Source organism: Capra hircus (genome assembly GCF_001704415.2).
Source record: "Capra hircus breed San Clemente chromosome X unlocalized genomic scaffold, ASM170441v1, whole genome shotgun sequence".
NCBI lineage: Eukaryota > Metazoa > Chordata > Mammalia > Artiodactyla > Bovidae > Capra > Capra hircus.
The window spans coordinates 57,185,781-57,206,166 of record NW_017189516.1 but is presented as its reverse complement, the minus strand read 5'-3'; the positions used below and the strand labels follow the sequence as shown (position 1 = coordinate 57,206,166).

The window sequence follows — 20,386 nt, the reverse complement described above, 5'->3', positions numbered from 1 at the left end:
TCTCCAGCGGATCTTCCCAACTCAGGGATCAAACCCAGGCCTCCTGCATTGCAGGCAGCTTCTTTACCAACTGAGCTACAAGGGAAACCCAGGTCAACTGTGCAGGCCCACTTCCACTGCCGTCAGCATCTGAACAAGTTTAGGGCAAGAGTTTTAGGAAGGCCTAGTGTTTTTAGAAAGGGCTACTAGCATTTTTAGGAAAACATGTTGTAGTAGGAGATCACATAGATGATGACTCTCAGGACGTTTCCACTGCCCAGGCACATTCATCTTTGGTTAGCAGATGATGTCATGATAAGAAAGAGAGTACCAGGCAGTCCAATAGGAGAGAATGCTGACAGGAGACATTTCTCATGTGTTGTCTCCCCAGATTACAGGAAGCATGCTAAATGAATGGTGGTAAATACACACCCTGCTGTGATTGGCAACTTTCGCTGCTAAACCTGTAAGTTGAAAGACATGTAAGGTAAAATTCACCCTCTTCTCAACCTTGAGGGGATGAGTCACCGAAGCAGTCCTCACATTTCTGCATGCAGAAAGGCAGGAGGCCTTCCAAAAAAGGTTGTGGTTTTTCTGTTTCCCTGGTTCCCTGACACATAGCCCAGCCATGATCACATGCAGTGACAGGCAGGAACCTGTTGCCTTATTTGGGAATCCTATAGCCCTCTTTGTAGGGGGAAGAGGGCAGACTGAAAAGTCCAGATCAAATGACAATAACACAAAAATAAAAAGAATCCAATAAAGGAAGTGAGCATTTTATCTAGAATAAATATAGAAAGCTGCCTGACCCAAAGAACAAATATTTTCCTACCCATGTCTTTGCCTTGTGAAGGTCTGCTAGGAAAATATGTCAAATCTTCCATTTTCCGTAGTGATTTCTCCCATTTTCCTTCTGGCCATAGTGCTCTCTGCATTTCCCAGCTGCTGCAGGGACAGCTTTTCTATTAGGGGAGAGTTTGTGAGTTACATGCACCCACGATTCTCAAGTTGCTTCTCAAGTGTCCCTTATGCTGACCCCGACATGTGCTGTGTGACATTTATTGTGGCATAGAGACAGCAGGAACAGATGGGGAGTGGAGGCTAAGGGCAGGAATGCTCCGGATTTTACAGCTTCCTGTCTGCGTTCCCTTAGGGTGATGGGGGGCACACCCAACACAGATCTCAACCACACAGTTTGGCCTCTGTAGAGAAGTAGGACTTCTAGCTCCTTCTGAGCACAGGAAGCTCTACAGAAAACATATCTTCCTCTGTTCAGGTACTCCTCCACCAAGGCTGCTGCCAGCCACCATGACTTTCTGCTCTGTGTTTTTCCAAATATGAGATCATCCAGCTGAGAACAAAAGGGGCAGTAGAGAAAGGGAAGGAGACAACAAAACAGTAATGGGTGCGCTAGCTCAGGCATAATGTAGGAAAGAGTGCCCTCTGCTGTCACCTGTGATTTTTTTTTTTCAAACTCCCTGTGAAACAGATTGAAGAAACAGTCTGCGTAGTAAAAAAAGGAAGCCATCTTGGGGTTTCAGCTGTTTTAACCAGACTGTGTCCTGTGTTGGGAGAGACAGACTTGAGGGATAGCACAGGCAGCCATGAAAATTTCATGTCACCAGGTGCTGAGAGGAGATCATGCCTTGGGAGGAGGACTGTGGGCTGTGTAGATGAAGGACAGATTGCCTGGAAGTAAAGCCACTTCTTGGAGCAGGGCTCTTCTTGGGTGGCAACACACTGGCCAGCATCTCTATTTTCCCATCCTTTCCCAGTAAACCAATTTAGACTTGTTGTTAGATTCCTCTGTTTGTTTCTCTAGGAAGAGGGCAAAAAATACAGTTTTCACATAGGGAGATGAAACTCAATAGATTGAAAAGTTACTCACTTGGTCATGTCTAACTCTTTTGTGACAGCATGGACTGTGGCCTACCAGACTCTGTCCATGGGATTCTCCAGGCAATACTGGAGAAGGTTACCATTTCCTTCTCCAGGGAATCTTCCCAACCCAGGGATTGAAGCCAGCTCTCCTGTGTCTCCTGCACTGCAGGTGGATTCTTTACCATCTGAGCCCCCAGGGAAGCCAATGACTTGCCTCACAAATATTGCATGAAGACAAAAATTTAAAATAATAAAATTGTCCAACTTAGATGAAAAATTAGTTATATAACTCAATGTATTTCCTAGGAAAAGTAACTGATATATAAAATAATTGACCCAGATATTCACCTTTGAGTTAATTTATATGCAGTTTACAAGGGGAGCTTAATCATGGTTATAATTAATGTTTTACAGATGGAAATGTCTGCACATGAATAGCCATAAACAACATCGATGTTAACGCTTCAGTATTTGCTCTCTTCCTAGTTTTTACATTCAAAGTTGTTTTTCCCCCTATATTTTAGAAGGCTTTGGGAAATGTAATATTTCCTGCCACGTGAATAAACAAACAATGTCACAGTCCTCAGTGTTTGTAGCTGCCACCTCCCTGGTGAGCTGTGGAGCCCTGAGGGAGCTCAGGAAAAAAAGAATACTGCCATTCAGTATCCTTCAGACTGCAGCCACTCCCTATGGTGAGCCCTGAGGGAACTCAGGATATGAAAACACAAGATGCTGGCCAGATAGCTGAGATGCATATCAAAGGAAGGATTTCAGTGAGCCCAGACTCTTGCATCTTCCCATACACAGAAAAGCACGAAATTCCTTGAGCTATCTGGTTTTCTTTAATTAGTTGCTGCTGCTGCTGCTGCTAAGTCACTTCAGTCATGTCCGACTCTGTGCGACCCCATAGATGGCCTCCTACCAGGCTCCCCCGTCCCTGGGATTCTCCAGACAAGAACACTGGAGTAGGTTGCCATATCCTTCTCCAATGCATGAAAGTGAAAAGTGAAAGGGAAGTCGCTCAGTTGTGTCCAACTCCTAGCAACCCCATGGACTGCAGTCTACCAGGCTCCTCTGTCCATGGGATTTTCCAGGCAAGAGTACTGGAGTGGGGTGCCATTGCCTTCTCCGCTTTAATTAGCAATAACCTCTTAACATTCAGACTACCTGCCCTTTGTGGCAAAATTCCTGTATATCCTGACTCCTTCCTTCTTCTCTTTGGAGTAGTTCTCTCAGGGTAACTTGAGATGCTGCCTCCCAAGCTTGAAGTCCTAAAAATTCCCACTGAATAAAACGTAACTCTCCACCTTTAGGTTGTGAAAATTTTTTAGTTGACAGCTTCAAGAAACTGTATATCACTATACAAGTTTCTTTCACTTCTTGGAGAAATGCAGTTCCACAAATAGTCTTCTAATGGGAGGGATAAAGGGAGAGAAAAGTGGGGAGTGGGTGGAGATCAGTCTTTCATCACCATCTTCCACAAATGTCACACCTTTCCTTGATAAGTTACCTTACCACACTAGCCTCTTTTTTAGCTGAATTAATCCACCTTTCAAAGGGTCATAGTTGGAGTGTCTACCTTAGATTTTTCTAAATATTTCTGATGGAAACATATGTATCTTTTGAACCCAAGAAATAGAATCCAACTTGGCAAAAGGAGAATTTATTGGCTCTTGTTAATCAGTGTTAAGATCTGAGGCATGGCTAGATCTCAGAGAGGACAGGAACCAAGGGTCTGAATTTCATAAAACTTTTCTCCATCTTTTGTTGATATTGATTTCATTCTCTTTTTTCTTTAGAATGATTTTTTCCATGAGACAGAAGCCATGGTTTCTGGCCAGTCTTGGGTTCACACTTCTCCAGTCCCACCTTCCAAAGGAAAGAGATTGCCTTCTCTTAAGCCCTATTTGGAAAGTCCCATGGAAATTTTCTAATGGCCCTTTCCTTAGTTGAGTTCAACTATGAGGCCAGGGTGGATGGGGTATTAAGATTGTTGACTAAAAATATATTCACAACATAAATGTTTACAGTTTATGTTTTATTCAGTGGAAATTTTAGGACTTTAAGCCCAGGAGGCAGCATCTCATGTAACCTTGAGCAAACTGCTCCACAAAGGTTGGGGGCAGGGGTGGAGCCAAGATATATATGAGTTTTGCAACAAAAAGCAGATAGTTAGGAACAAAAGATTATTGTTAATAAAGGAAAACAAGATATTTCTTGTTAAGGAATGTAGTGCTTTTCTCTATATGGGAAAATGTAAGAGTCTGGGTTTGCTGAAATCCTTCCTTTTATATGTACCTCACCTAAATGGCTGTGTTTTCACAGCCTGAGTTCCCTCAGGGCTCACCATGAGGAGTGACTACAATCTGATGGCTGCTAGATAAGCAGGTGCTCTTTTCCTTCCTGAGTTCCTTCAGGGCTCGCCAGCTGAGGGTGGCTGGTGGCTGCATTCCCTGATGACTGTGATGTCCTTTGTTTACTGATATGGCAGGTAGTATTCCATTTCTCAGTTCCTCCTTTTGGTCCCAAATTCAACCAATATTTGGGAGACATTTCATGATCAATTTTTGTCCCACAGCACTGGGAGGCTCATTCCAAATCATGTGAAAATTCTTATTGATAGGCCACTCCAGTTGCTAATTTCTGGATTAGGCCCTGTTGATAATTAAGATTCTCTGGATCCTATGTCTTACTAGTCTATTATGATCCAGGAAATGTTTTCCCTTGTTGCTTCTTCACATACCTCAAATCATACTATTACAATTATTCTATAAAAGTCATACATGTGATTTATTTCCTCAAGATGTTTCAGTTCAGTTCAGTCGCTCAGTTGTGTCCGACTCTTTGCGACCCCATGAATCGCAGCACGCCAGGCCTCCTTGTCCATCACCAACTCCTGGAGTTCACTCAGATTCACGTCCATCGAGTGATGCCATCCAGCCATCTCATCCTCGGTCGTCCCCTTCTCCTCCTGCCCCCAATCCCTCCCAGCATCAGAGTCTTTTCCAATGAGTCAGCTCTTCGCATGAGGTGGCCAAAGTACTGGAGTTTCAGCTTCAGCATCATTTCCTCCAAAGAAATCCCAGGGCTGATCTCCTTTAGGATGGACTGGTTGGATCTCCTTGCAGTCCAAGGGACTCTCAAAAGTCTTCTCCAACACTACAGTTCAAAAGCATCAATTCTTCGGCGCTCAGCCTTCTTCACAGTCCAACTCTCACATCCATACATGACTACTGGAAAAACCATAGCCTTGACTAGACGGACCTTTGTTGGCAAGATGTTTAGTCATCATCAATTTTCTTGGAGGCCTGGTTATACACTGGGTACTGTAAGAGACAAACAATCTTATAATATAGGTTGTAAGTAATGTAGCTAGTAATATTGACAGAGTCATAGTGTAGCAGGCAGATACAAATCAAACTATTTGGAAACAAAGAACAAATTAAAACTGATTAGTATAACTAGTTATAATCCAGTTATAATAAACCATCAAGTCCACAGGAGACCAACTGGAGAAGCCAAATTCTGGACAGATCAGATAGACAAAAAGATAAATGTTTCATCTTTATTTACAAAGGTGTATTTTATCAACTTGTCATAGGTCATGGTATAAGAGGAAAGGTTTTCTGGAAAACAAAAATTAAAGCTACTATAATTTCCCCAAAATTCATAACATAAATCATATTCATCAGTTAATTTGGTCTCATGTAATTCCTGTTGATCTGGATTTAAAAACTTATATTTATTTTGTTTTTTTAAAAAAGCCCATTTTATGAGTCTTCTTAAGAAAACATCAGTGTGAAAAAAATGATTATTTTCTATAAAAGACAAAACTTAGCATGGTTGAAAATCTGAGTACAATGCAATTAGAAAGAAACTTGGGTATTTCTGTAATATAACATTTTAAGATAACTAGAATCATAACTGACAACATTAACTCAGGGCATATCAGATTTTAGGAATCCATATAAATTTTGGAATATCTGTGTTAATGATATTATCCATACACTATAACCTAAGATTCATCTCCAATCACTTGACAATATTTTTGAAGTAATTTAACATACCATGTAAACTTCGTTTAACATTCCTCGCTGAGATGTCTCAGAGACACTCCTTTGAAGCATCATAGAGTCAGCTGGAGGCTAAGAGACTTTTAGTTAGATTTTAATATTTGGTAAGTTGGTTAAAAATATCAAAAAGGTTTCAAAACACAGCAGGATCATAGGTCACTGTGAAACAATACATATTCATTTAACTAAAATCAGAAAAAGATTTTTTTTTTAAATACAGATTACTTAAGGACAAAAACACACAATCTGTTATCAAAAAGAAGCATTCTAAGAAACTTCATTCAGGGACTTTGCCAGTGGGCCAGTGGTTAAGAATTTGCCTGCCAATTCAGGGGACACAGGTTGCATTCCTGGTCCCGGGAGATCTCACATGCTGTGGAACAGATGGGCCTGCACGCCACAACTCCTGAACCCGTGCATCACAATTACTGAAGCCCACCTGCCCTAGAGCCCATGCTCCACAACAAGAAAAATCACTTCAATGAGGAGCCCGCACACTACAACTAGAGAGTAGTCCCCACTCATCACAACTAGAGCAAGTCTGCATGCAGCAACAAGGACCCAGCTCAGCCAAAAATAAATAGATAAATAACTAAATAAAAAGATTAAGTTTCTGATATTCTAAGGAAAAAGAAATTTTGCTCAAATTTCAGTCTTGTACTTGCTCATGTAACAATGAATTTACTTAATTAACTTTAAATTTTATAAATACTGACCATGAATACATTTTTTTCTCAGTAAAATGTAATTTCATCCCTCATACCTTCTTTACTGAAAACACACATTCTACTTTCCTGCTGTATACTGAGATGTTTCCGTTTGCTCCTTTTAGCTTTAATTGCATGTTTAAATTAGAATACTCAACTCTTAAAAACATTAATTTCTAGTGAAAGCTAAGAAGTAAGCAATTAGGAACGGTTTTTTATATTAGCATTTTGTAGACTGGAGAACATAAACATCAGTGATAATTTCTAAAAACATTTGTTTTCTTATAGAGAACGTCTCAGGGTGGCACCTCTAGACATATTCATTAATAGTCCTAAATACCTTTAGTTTCTGTTTAGTAATTGCTCTATATCAGTATCTTTTTTTCTTAATGATCTAGCTATTCAGCAAATTTCCATAACTTAAATTAGCACAACTCTGGAAGTCTGAGTTACCGAATTATCTAGAGAGATCATTTCGGGTTCAGTTCAGTTCAGTCACTCAGTTGTGTCCGACTCTTTTTGACCCCATAAATCGCAGCACGCCAGGCCTCCCTGTCCATCACCAACTCCTGGAGTTTACCAAAACTCATGTCCATCAAGTTGGTGATGCCATCCAGCCATCTCATCCTCTGTAGTCCCCTTCTCCTCCTGCCCCCAATCCCTCCCAGCATCAGAGTCTTCTCCTATGAGTCAACTCTTTGCATGAGGGGGCCAAAGTACTGGAGTTTCAGCTTTAGCATCAGTCCTTCCAAAGAACACCCAGGACTGATCTCCTTTAGAAAGGACTGATTGGATCTCCTTGCAGTCCAAGGGACTCTCAAGAGTCTTCTCCAACACCACAGTTCAAAAGCATCAATTCTTCGGCGCTCAGCTTTCTTCATAGTCCAACTCTCACATCCATACATGACCACTGGAAAAACCATAGCCTTGAATAGACGGACCTTTGTTGGCAATGTCTCTGCTTTTGAATATGCTGTCTAGGATGGTCATAACTTTCCTTCCAAGGAGTAAGCGTCTTTTAATTTCATGGCTGCCATCACCATCTGCAATGATTTTGGAGCCCAAAAAAATAAAGCCTGACACTGTTTCCACTGTGTCCCCATCTATTTCCCATGAAGCAATGGGACCAGATGTCATGATCTTCGTTTTCTGAATGGTGAGCTGTAAGCCAACTTTTTCAGTCTCCTCTTTCAGTTTCATCAGGAGGCTTTTTAGCTCCTCTTCACTTTCTGCCATAAGCATGGTGTCGTCTGCATATCTGAGGTTATTGATATTTCTCCCAGCAATCTTGATTCCAGCTTGTGTTTCTTCCAGTCCGGCGTTTCTCATGATGTACTCTGCATATGAGTTAAATAAGCAGGGTGACAATAGACAGCCTTGACATACTCCTTCTCCTATATGGAACCAGTCTGTTGTTCCATGTCCAGTTCTAACTGTTGCTTCCTGACCTGCATACAGATTTCTCAAGAGGCAGGTCAGGTGGTCTGGTATTCCCATCTCGTTCAGAATTTTCCACAGTTGATTGTGATCCACACAGTCAAAGGCTTTGGCATAGTCAATAAAGCAGAAGTAGATGTTTTTCTGGAACTCTCTTGCCTTTTCCATGATCCAGCGGATGTTGGCAATTTGATCTCTTGTTCCTCTGCTTTTTCTAAAACCAGCTTGAACATCTGGAAGTTCATGGTTCATGTATTGCTGAAGCTTGGCTTGGAGAATTTTGAGCATTACTTTACTAGCGTGTGAGATGAGTGCAATTGTGCGGTAGTTTGAGCATTCTTTGGCATTGCCTTTCTTTGGGTAGACATTTCTAAAACACAGTTAATTTTAAAGAGTTTACCCCAAAACTCTTTTTTTTTTCCTTTGGTTTTGGACAATTTTTTAAAAGTCTTTATTGCATTTGTTACATATTTCTACAGTCTTATGTTTTGATTTTTTTTTTTTTTTTAGCACAAGGCGTGTGGGATCTTAGCTTACTGAACAGGGATTGAACCTGCTCCCCCTGCATTAAAAGGCAAAGTATCAGTTGCTGGACCACCAGGAAAGTCCCAACCCAAAAATACTTATCTCATTTTCATTTCCTGTAAAGTTTCATCATATCAATTTTTTTTCCTTGCAACAGATATAATAAGGCCTTATTTGACTTTTATTAGACCTAAGTACAATAAAGTATTATGCTTAATGTTGATGACTAAACATATGTCTAATTAATTAGATCAACAAACTTTAATACCAGTTAACAACTTAATATTAAATATTCCCCACTTCATGTGAACCTGAAAGTCATTTTGGTCAGTTTTTTTTTAAATATATTTAATTTGTAAGCTATTACCTTTAACTTGCACTCTTTATAAATTCAATTTTGATAATATTTTTAAGAGGTAGAAATATCTCACAGGTATAATGTGTACACAGACATATTCATTCAGCTTCATCTTTGGGGGGCATTGATTGGGGTTCTCCCCTTTTGGACTGATGGGGCATTGGTTGGGAATCTTCCTTTTTGGAACTAGGAAACTGTCACCCTGAGAGACTGATTTGAATTGTTTGCTTGATATTTGATAACACCAGCCATGAATAATTAAGTATGGATGATCAGAGCTCTGTTCCATCTTATAGTCCCTTGAGGTATTCTTGCAAAACTAAGAGATGCTCCCATTAATGAAAGAAAAGGATTCCCTAAGATCTTAACAGCTAATGGCTCAGCTATTATATCATAGTGAAAGTGAAAGTCTTGTCTCACTGTGCGGCCCCATGGACTATACAGTTTGTGGAATTCTCCAGGCCAAAATACTGGAGTGGGTAGCCTTTCCCTTCTCCAGGGGATCTTCCCAAGCCAGAGATCAAACCCAGGTCTCATGCATTGCAGGCAGATTCTTTACCAGCTGAGCCACAAGGGAAGCCCAAGAATACTGAAGTGGGTAGCCTATCCCTTCTCCAGTGGATCTTCCCGAACCAGGGTCTGCTGCATTGCAGGCAGATTCTTTACCAACTGAGCTATCAGGGAAGCCCATGTCATAGGGCCTTTTGCAATTACTTTTATCTTAGGGGAGTGTCTATGTACATATCTCATATTTGAGTCCAAATCCCTTTCTCTCTTCCTGGTTTTGCTGAAAGTGGGACATGCAAATGTGAGCAGATGATTACTGTTATTTGTTTGTTTAAATAGAAGCGGATATTTGGTAACTGGAAAAAAAGTTCCCTGAAAATAGCCCAAGATGACTGGGTGTTGTATAAGCAGTTAGAGGATGAATTTGCATTTCTCTTCTTGTGCCTTTGAGGTGCAGATAATCTACCTGGGCTCTCTGGAGTTTATCTAATCAGTCTGTGTTATTTGAAACTAAAGGGGGAAAAAAGGATGCAGGAATAACATTTAAAACAACCTCATAACTGCTGGGAATGCTCCCTCTGCCAAAATTTAATTCATAAGCTTCCTAAGGGTTTGTCAAGAATAAATGATGACTAAGGCTTTACTTAGATGGAAGCAACTTTAATGTATTCCTACTGTTCTTTGTAAGCTAGTAAGTTTATATTGGTCGGGCTTCCGCCTGCCAGTGCAGGAGAACTAAGAGACTTCAGTTCAATCCCTGGGTTGGGAAGATCCCCTGGAGGAGGAAATGGCAACCCACTCCAGTACTCTTGCCTGGAAAATCCCATGGACAGAGGAGCCTGGTGGGCTACAGTCCATAGGGTCACAAAGAGTCAGACACAACTACAGTGACTTAACACAGCACAAGTTTACACTGTAATACCCAATTCATAACAGTTTTTTAAAGAGAAGCTATGAGAGCTCTAGTATTTCTTGTTTGCATGCTTGTGTACATATATACATATGAGATAGCTCTACCTCTGGAAAGTATTGTCAAAATTAAATTTATAAAGAGCTCTATTTAATTGACTTAATAGTAGGTGCTTACAAATTATATATAAAAGAAGCTAGACAAAATGAATTTCAGGTTCCCATGAACAGGGAAATATTCTATTGTTAATACCTGACATTAAGGTTAGTTTGTTGATCTAATTAATATAGGCATATCTTTAGAATCATCAAGATAAATATAATACTTTTATTGCACCTGGGTTTATTAGAATTTCTATAAAGTCTTATTATATCTGTTGCAAATATGTCAATAAGAAAAATAACTTGATATGATGAAATTTTTGAGTGAATTAAATGCAACTGAGATAAGGGCTTTTCAGTTCAGTTCAGCTCAGTCCCTCAGTCGTGTCCGACTCTTTGCAACCCCATGAATTGCAGCATGCCAGGCCTCCCTGTCCATCACCAACTCCCGGAGTTCACTCGAACTCACGTGCATCGAGTCGGTGATGCCATCCAGCCGTCTCATCCTCTGTCGTCCCCTTCTCCTCCTGCCCCCAATCCCTCCCAGCATCAGAGTCTTTTCCAATGAGTCAACTCTTTGCATGAGGGGGCCAAAGAATTGGAGTTTCAGCTTTAGCATCAGTCCTTCCAAAGAACACCTTCAGACTGATCTCCTTCAGAATGGACTGGTTGGATCTCCTTGCAGTCCAAGGGACTCTCAAGAGTCTTCTCCAACACCGCAGTTCAAAAGCATCATTTCTTTGGTGCTCAGCTTTCTTCACAGTCCAACTCTCACATCCATACATGACTACTGGAAACACCATAGCCTTGACTAGACGGACCTTTGTTGGCAAAGTAATGTCTCTGCTTTTTAATATGCTATCTAGGTTGGTCATAACTTTTCTTGCAAGGAGTAAGCATCTTTTAATTTCATGGCTGCAATCACCATCCACAGTGATTTTGGAGCCCAAAAAGATAAAGTCTGACACTGTTTTCACTGTTTCCCCATCTATTTGCCATGAAGTGATGGAACCAGATGCCATGATCTTCGTTTTCTAAATGTTGAGCTTTAAGCCAACTTTTTCACTCTCCTCTTTCACTTTCATCAAGAGGCTTTTTAGTTCCTCTTCACTTTCTGCCATAAGGGTGGTGTCATCTGCATATCTGAGGTTATTGATATTTCTCCCGGCAATCTTGATTCCAGCTTGTGCTTCTTCCAGCCTAGCGTTTCTCATGATGTACTCTGCATATAAGTGAAATAAGCAGGGTGACAATATACAGCCTTGACATACTCCTTTTCCTATTTGGAACCAGTCTTAGATAAACTCTATAGGAATACTTATGCTCTGAAAATTATCTAAAATAGTTGCTCCAGATTTTGGTAACAATTACTTGCCTGCTGATTTTCACTAGAAATTAACATTTTTAAGATTTGAGGATTCAAATTTAAATATGTAATTAAAACTACTAAAAATAATAAAGGAAACATTTTACTACAGTGGGAAAGTGGGATAAATGTTTTGAGGAAAAAAAGTTTTGTGCATGGTTGGGCTGAGATTAGATTAAACTTAATTAAACTAATGGATTTTCTTATTAAAAGTTTGGAATTCCCTGGCAGTTGAATGGTTAGGCACCTTCACTGCCAGGGCCCAGGTTCCATCCCTGGTCTGGGAACTAAAATCCCACAAGGAACATGGCGCAACCAAAGAAAAAAAAAATAGTTGACTGAGGAGCTGCCCTGGGGTCCACACCATGCATGCCACCACTGCCTCCTGCCTCCCATACCAGCTTCAAAAAGGGGCCAAGGGGTTGGGGTGGGAGTGGGGAAGTGTCTGGAGAGGGCCTGGCAGATGTGTCTTAGTGGAGTAGCCCTGGACCCCCAGGGAACATGGGTGTGCTCCAGGCCAAACCGTGCCTGGGCCTCATCCAGGACATGGTCCAGCTCCTGCAGAGTGGTGGGATCAAGACAGTGGTCAACCTGGTTTCTGCAGACCTGGGGGAGGTAGCCCAGAAAAGTGGCTTGTCTTAAAGGTCTTGGTCACCCTGAGGTGGGCGCTGCTGGCTCAGTTCTCAGCTTACCCCTTCAATGGTGCTGATCTGTTCAAGGAACTGAAGACCTCCACTGCCATCCTGTCCATTGGCATTGGAAGCCTGGACAAACTGCTTGATGCTTATCTCTATACTGGAGAAGTGACTGGAATCACAGGAGGCCCAGGTAGCAGTAAAACCCAGGTATGTCTTTGGGTGGCTGTAAACATGGCCCATGGCCTGCAACAGAATATCCTATACATCGATTCCAGTGGCAGCCTCACAGCCTCCCACCTCCTCTACCTACTTCAGGCCAGAACCCTAGATCAGGAATAGCAGGCAGGAGCTCTCCAGAGGATCCAAGTGGTGCCTGCATTTGATATCTTCCAAATGCCAAAGGTGCTGTAGGACCTTCCAGGTGCTGTGATTCAGCAGGTGAGCATTTCTTCAGGGACTCTGAAGGTGGTGGTTGTGGACTCTGTCCCTGTGGTGCTCATCCCACTTCTGGGAGGTCCATAGAGGGAATGCTTGACCTTGACGCTGCAGCTGGCCCAAGGGACCTCAGCATGGCAGTGATGGTGACCAGCCACCTGATCTCAGACAGGGACAGCAGGCAGCTCAAACCTGCCCTCAAATGCTCCTGGAGCTTTGTACCCAGCACCCGGCTCTTCCTAGACATTGGCCAAGGGGCAGGAGTCTCAGGCTGCTGGCACCCGGTGTGTCTGACCACATCTCCTCATCTGCCAACAGGTTTCCAAGAAACAGTGAACACGGGGACCCACAGGGTGCCAGAGCAGAGCCCAGCATTACAGGGAGATCACACATGACTGAGATATTGACTGGAAAAGAGAGAGGTATCAAGGCCTTCAAGTCCCCTGTGCAGTGCTGTTCATTGCCAGCAGCCCATGGGGCTGCAGAGAAGCTCTCAGGCTGGGCAGCCATCTCAGTCCTTAGGTCCTCTCTCCAGAAACAGTGTAATTGGCAGGAGAGGATGCTACATATCTATACGTCTATATCTATAGGTAAAACTAGGATTGGCTGGTATGTTAAACTACATGGAAAGCATTGTCAAATGAGTGATAAGCCTCTTCAGATTATACATCATGAATAAATGATATTAATATAGGCATTCTAGAAAGTATATAAAGTTTCTGAAATTTGGATATGTCCTACTATAATGTTACAATCTTCGTTGTTATCTTAAAATGTCAAATGTCACAACAGCGGGGATAAGTTTCTTTGTCAGGAAGCATTGTGATGAGATTTTTAACTTTGCCTTTCTAAGAACTTTATCATTCATAGACAGCTAAGCTGATGCTTTGCAGAGATGCCACATCTTCAAGAAGAGTCACAGAAAGGACATTTTGAGGACAGGTGTCTGATGACTTTTAAATCATACTGCTAAAGTAGGTTGGAGAGGCAATGGCACCCCACTCCAGTACTCTTGCCTGGAAAATCCCTTGGACGGAGGAGCCTGGTAGGCTGCAGTCCATGGGGTCACTAAGAGTCAGACACGACTGAGCGACTTCACTTTCACCTTTCACTTTCATGCATTGGAGAAGGAAATGGCAGCCCACTCCAGTGATCTTGCTGTTCAGCCCTGGTGGGCTGCCGTCTATGGGGTCACACAGAGTCGGACACGACTGAAGCGACTTAGCAGCAGCTAAAGTAGGTAAGATATTTTAAAAGTCTAATGGAAACTCCAATTTCATAAAACTGTTAGTAAAAAGGATTAATGGATAGGACTGAGTAAACTGATGAATATGGTTATAATTTTTTGGTTTTGCCTGAAATGTCACTAGCTTTTAATTCATATTTTCACAGATGTTAGGAGACCTTTCCCCTTAAGTACAGTTATGACACAGTCAGAAAGTTGAAATTAATAGATATGTATAAGAACTGGTCTCAAAGAGTCAGACACGACTAAATGACTGAGCACAACACAGCAGAATGGAAACTGGAGTCAAAAGCCTCAGTCCAGCTACAAATGACATAACACCAGGGCTAAGGGGTTCGTCAGGTTAACATAACTGTAGATAAAGAAGGAAGGAGAATTGTGCTATTTACAAAAGATTCTAAGGAATATTCCCTGCCCACAACTAATCAATTCCTTTCCACAATCACCCCTCATCACCCCTGTTCAGTAAAACTATCATCACCCCTTTCCCGCAAGACTGGATGGACATTGACAATGGGGAACTGTAGTAGGGAATAACAAATTAACTTTATATTAGATCTGTTTCTTTTACTTTAACCTTTGTATTTTGTTGCATTTGCTACAAGTTGATCACTAAAGGGATGCTGGCTATAGCTTAAAGTATACATAATGGCCCATCTCAGGGAACTTTGCCCCCATTCTTGAATGTTAAATTAAAATACCTTTGTTCAGCTCACAGGGAAGATCCTGACCCAGCCCACCTGTAAATGGCTGCAGGAAAGAAGAAATTAAAATTTCCCCTCCTGAGTCTGGTTGAAATTAGGAGATATTTGCAACAACTCATGACCTGTTTTACAAAATTGTTGTTTCTTGCATTAGCAAATATATGACTGAGCCTCTGATAAAATGGTGATATATAGTTCCATTTGAGATCGATGATTGTAAGAGTGTAGATATACAAAGAAGCAACAAGAGGGAATATTTTCCTGGACCAAAGGAAACTAGCAAGATAAGTGGTCCAGGGACTTTTGACTACTGTTAATAAGGCCTTGTCCAGTAATAGCACATTGAGTGGCCTATAAGTAAAATTTTTGCCAACCTGGGGATGAGCACTCCTAGCATTATGGGACAAAATGGTCATGAAATGCCCTCCAAACCATGGTCAAATTTATGACCATAAAGAGGCCCTGCCAACTAAAAATCAGCACTTGCTATCTACCTCTGTGAGGATTAAATCTTGAGCCACTGCTGCTGCTAACCTTCAGTACCCCCTGAAAGGAGTTCAGAGTGGAGATTAGGAATGAGGCATCTGTGCTCTGGGAAAAAAGTGGCAGAACAGGCCTTCAGATAGATACTTTTAGATTTTATGAGCCCAAATCCTTACATTTTCTCCTATCTAGAAGAGCACTAAAATCATTCATTGCAACATCTGCTTTGGCCATTGAGGAGAGAAATGCATTTTGAAGTACAAATGGAGTGGCTGTTCTCAAAGCAGTGTCTGCTGGTGAAAGCGAACAGGACCCTGTGGGGACCTCTGCGAAGTTTATGATTAACCTCCTTCTCTGAACCTTTACTCCTTTTCTTGTTCAAAACTTGTTCTCCTCAAGATTGAGGAGTAGCAAAGAAAAGGGGACAAGATGTACAATAGGAAGGAAGTGAAGCTGAGTAGACAAAATAATAGATGTCCACTGTAGCATTCTCTTAATAGTCCATTGTTGGATCACTGAAGGGCAGGGAGGGGAATGGAGCTTTCTTTAATTGGGCTTTTCTTATGTATCAGGCACAGTGCTAAGCATTTTTCATTTTTCATACATAATTTCTTTTAATTGCCACCATAACTCTATGAGGCAGGTGTTAATTTTAGATCCTGGAGTTGAGATTCAGAGAGGTTTAGTGATTTGTCCACATTTGCACAGCTAGTAAGTTGAAGAATGAAACCAAGAGCATTTTGATTCCAGAGTCCATCATAGTGACTACTATCCTATATTTCTTCCCATTCAGCTAACAAGATGCGTTGGCTTATGCTTCAGAAAAAAATAATCTCTGGAGTTTTGGTCAAGAATACATGCAATCTATTAATACTCAAATTATGAATATAAAATTTCTCTTTGAATCAAGGACAAATAGGCTGATACATTCTTCAGTATAAGGACTGGATTTTGTTCAGTTTTATTTTCTTGTTAACATCTCATCTAGTGCCTCAGACATAGGGTATAGTGAAAGGCTTTCCAACTACACCTCAAAATGCTGATGCAATAAAAGATGGATAAATTTGGCATAAAAATAAACATTTTTTTTTTTGCACAGCAGAAAACAATGTAGGTAAAGTCAAAGGACAAATGGCAAGCTGAAAAAAAGCATTTGCAACATATTTCAGATAAAGTGCTAAAATTTGTAATATGCAAAGAACTTTAATAATTGAGCTTAGAAAGACCAATTATCCTATGGGGGGGAAATATACAGAAGATATGGACAGCCAACTTACAAAGGAGACGTAAAAATGACTCTTAAACTTAGGACAAGATGCTCAGCTTCACTCATAATAAAAGAAATACAAACGAAAACTCCCTGAAACACCACTCCCACCCATCAGAGTGGCAACAGTTCAAAACGCTGACACCACAATCTGTTAGTCACTTGTGGACGCTCCAATTGCTGGAGGGAATGCAAAATTGTATGGTGTCTATGGAGGGGGATTTGGCAACATCTAACAAAACTGCATACGTGCTTACCCTTTGACGCACCAATGCCACTTGTCAGAATTTACCTTGGAATACACTTCTAACGATATGAAAATACATGTGCACAAGGTTCTTCATTGCCTCATTTGTCCAAGAATAGGAGACATGTCGAATAAACTATGGGCATGCACACAAAGGAACGCTATGCAGATAAACTTACATCACCAGTAAAGGACAGATGTACATTGTCTGCCTCCAGATGGGTTACGCTAAGAAGAACACAGCATCACTTATTTAATATTCTGACCTAAAAATGCTTTAACATTTTCAGATTTGCATACCAATGAGTATGAGACCCTCCCTTCCCTGTGGATCCAAAAGCAGTTCCTGGAGGGCTTCGAGAGGGGCATCTTGTTTGTATTCATATGTGAAACACAACTTATTTCTTCTGCAGTCGTCCCCCATCTCGATAAAAGGCAATTCCATGCTTCCAGTTGTTCAGACCCAAAGATTTTATGCCTCAAGTTTCAATAACCACTTCTTGATAAACCATAAGAAAAACCTGAAATTGGAGTTAATCTTTTTGCATCAACATTTGACTTGGAGACCCTCTGCTCAGACCTCAGGTTTGGGGGAAAGAGGACAAAGATCTGACGATAGGCAGATAGCACCTACTTCAAACCAAATATTGGCACTTTCAATACAGTATAGCTGGTACCCCTTACAGAAATCATGATATCATAATAAATTGAGTGTTAGTTTAAGGAAATCCCTCATTTATTTCTCAGTGATATCTATAGCACCAGAAGCTCATTGGGTGAGGCAGAGAACTTCAAAGAACAGGTGATAGAGCAGTGATAGAGGCCACACTTCCCCTTACCTTCCACTGGCAGCAATCAGTTACATGGCCCCACCCAATTGCAAGGGAGGCTGGGAAATGTAGTCTAGCTGTGTGTCCAGGCGAAGGGAAGTGGTTTGGTGAACAACTAGCCAGTCTCTACCTCCTTGGTGATATTAGATTGCAGATAATGTCTGTATATATGTCTATATAATATGATAATAGATTACAGATAATGTCTTCCCTCCACATACTGATTCACTAATATGAATCTACAATTATCAAATATTATGTATACTTTGCAAATTAGGATGAACTGGTTTATTTTTAATTTATTAAATGGATGACCTACACGAAACTCCTGACAGTGTAGAAAACCCATTAAGGACACTAAGGACGCCAAATCTTAAGTAATGTGGCACTCAAGCCATATCAGGCCATTTCTCAGAAACTTTCCCTGGTGATGGTAATGGAGAGACTCCAAAAAGAAAGCTGGTGCCTACAGTGAGGAATAAAATTAAGTGTTGCTGAAGCAATTCTCAAGTGGTAGCTGATAACAACTGCACACTCGCTGTTCCCATTAGAACACTTTTCCATAAAGGCCCAGATTTCAGCTTTGTCATTTTTTTTTTACCCTTTTCTCTCTACAATGGAATTTGTATATTTAACTTATATGGAGGCTCAAAAGTGAGCAGAGTAAGAAGGGATTTTCAGATTGGAAAACATAACTGCTTAAAAAAATGAAAAGAAAAAAATAGTAACAGAACTGTAGCCAGGGTGGGCGTGATAGAAACAGCATGTGGTCACGTGATTTTGCCCTTGCCCATTTTCTCTCTTTGAGCTTCCACTCTGGTCTTTTTCAAATTATATTCATTTACTCAGCAGGTTCCTGACCTGCTGGAAAGTCTTAAATCAGAGATCCTGACTTAATTGCTCTGGGGGTTGGAGTCTTAGGCTTTGAAATTGTTCAAAAGCTTCCCTGGTAACTCTCCTGTACAGCAGAACTGAGAACTACTGATTTTCTCTGTGCATTGCCTTTTGTTTGGCTAATTTGGGTACTTGACCATACCTCTGATGGAAATGACTCAGATGAAATTGAAAATCCATACATTTAAAACTTGTAAAGAAAAATACACCTACCCAGGACATGGTTAGAGTTATGACCTGTGCTAAAAATAAACTCTGGTCAGCCAAAAATAGTGATCACAAAGTTCCTGCCCTGAAGTTCAGCTGATCTCTTCTCATGGGAGGCTCTAAAGGCCAAATGATGCCCAGTATGTGGGATCTTAGTTCCCCGACCAGGGGTTGAACCCACGCCCTTGTCAGTGGAAGTGCAGAGTCCTAAACACAAGACCGCCAGGGAATTCCCAGGATGACTATTCCAAATGCCATTGTTTGTGAAGGCTGTTCCACAAGTGTGGCGGGTTGTCCTAAGACTTTGTCAAGTCCGATTGAACAACATTCATATAAACAGGGTTGCTCCAAAATATCAATAGTGCTGAGGCTGAAAAGCCTCGATTGAAAGCAACCATGTCCAGAAAGTCCAAAAGGAAGAACCATTGGGGGACCTTTAACTATATAGATCAATTGCTGTCCGTCACTGGGCATGGTTTTGCCTTCCAGGGATATTTGGCATTATCTGGAAACATCATTTTTGTTTGTTACAATGTCACAGTGGGGTGGGGACTGCTCCTGGCATCTAATGGGTACAGGCCAGGCATGCTGCTAACCTCCTACAATGCACCAGACAGCCCCCTCTCAACAGTCATCCAGCTCCCAATGTTACGGTGCCAAGCAGGGAGAAGACCTGCCCTAAGATCACTTCTGTTGTGGCTGTTGGAGCTGCTGGTTTTGCCACCATCACTTGGCTTTGTGCTTTTGTTCTTACCCTTCACGTCTGCCCTTGTATGGCCAACTCAGTTTGGACTGTCTAGACCTGATGCAGCTTTGGCATAGCAATAGGGTGGCTGTGAGGAGGGAACCTTGGCACAGAACCCAGCCCCCAGAATAGATCAACACTGGGGAACAGGCCAGTTAACATCAAAGGTTCAGCCAGGCTTGGGGGAGACAAGCCACAGTCACAATTCAAGCTGACAGTCAGAACAAATGACCCTGCAAAAGACATTTTGTCCTGCCAGGCATGGGAACAGAGTGACTGGGAATCTGGGGCAGTAGAGACTTTTACTGTAAAGTCAGGCCGTTTCCATAAAGTCAGGCAATAGGGAAGATGGCTCCAGCTAACCAGCTGGGGACTGGGCGAGATCCTGGAGTGAGGCACCTTGCCAGATTGAGCCAGAACCCCAGGGAGAGGAGGGAACCCGGGTACTTTGCAAGCCAGCTGAGGGAGGATTTGAGACCGAGACTACAGCACAACTGTGATGCAGGGCAGATGGGAGGTTTGGGCTCAGTTCAGAGAAAGAATGATGGATGTTCAGTAACAGAGTGGGAACGCCATGAGGGAGGGCAGGTGGCGATGTGGAAAGGGCTGCCAAGCCCAGTGGTAAGCAGTGGGACACTGTAGCCGAGGACTGAAAAATAGTACTGACTCCATAACAAAGAGCAAGTCTCCTTTCCCCAATGCCACACACGCATGTGCAGGCATGCCTGGACACACTCATGTTCACATACACGCACATGCACAGCACTGCCCATCTCCAACACCACGGTAGGGGGTGTTGACACAGTTCTTGCCTGCACAGAGGAGTGGTCTGCTTCATGCTGAAAC

At 41.8% G+C, this 20,386-nt stretch overlaps 1 pseudogene; it reads left to right on the top strand.

Annotated features, from left to right (window-relative positions):
* The first annotated feature begins 12,345 nt into the window (after positions 1-12,345).
* LOC102173829 lies at positions 12,346-13,312 on the top strand (annotated as a pseudogene).
* The last annotated feature ends 7,074 nt before the right edge of the window (positions 13,313-20,386 follow it).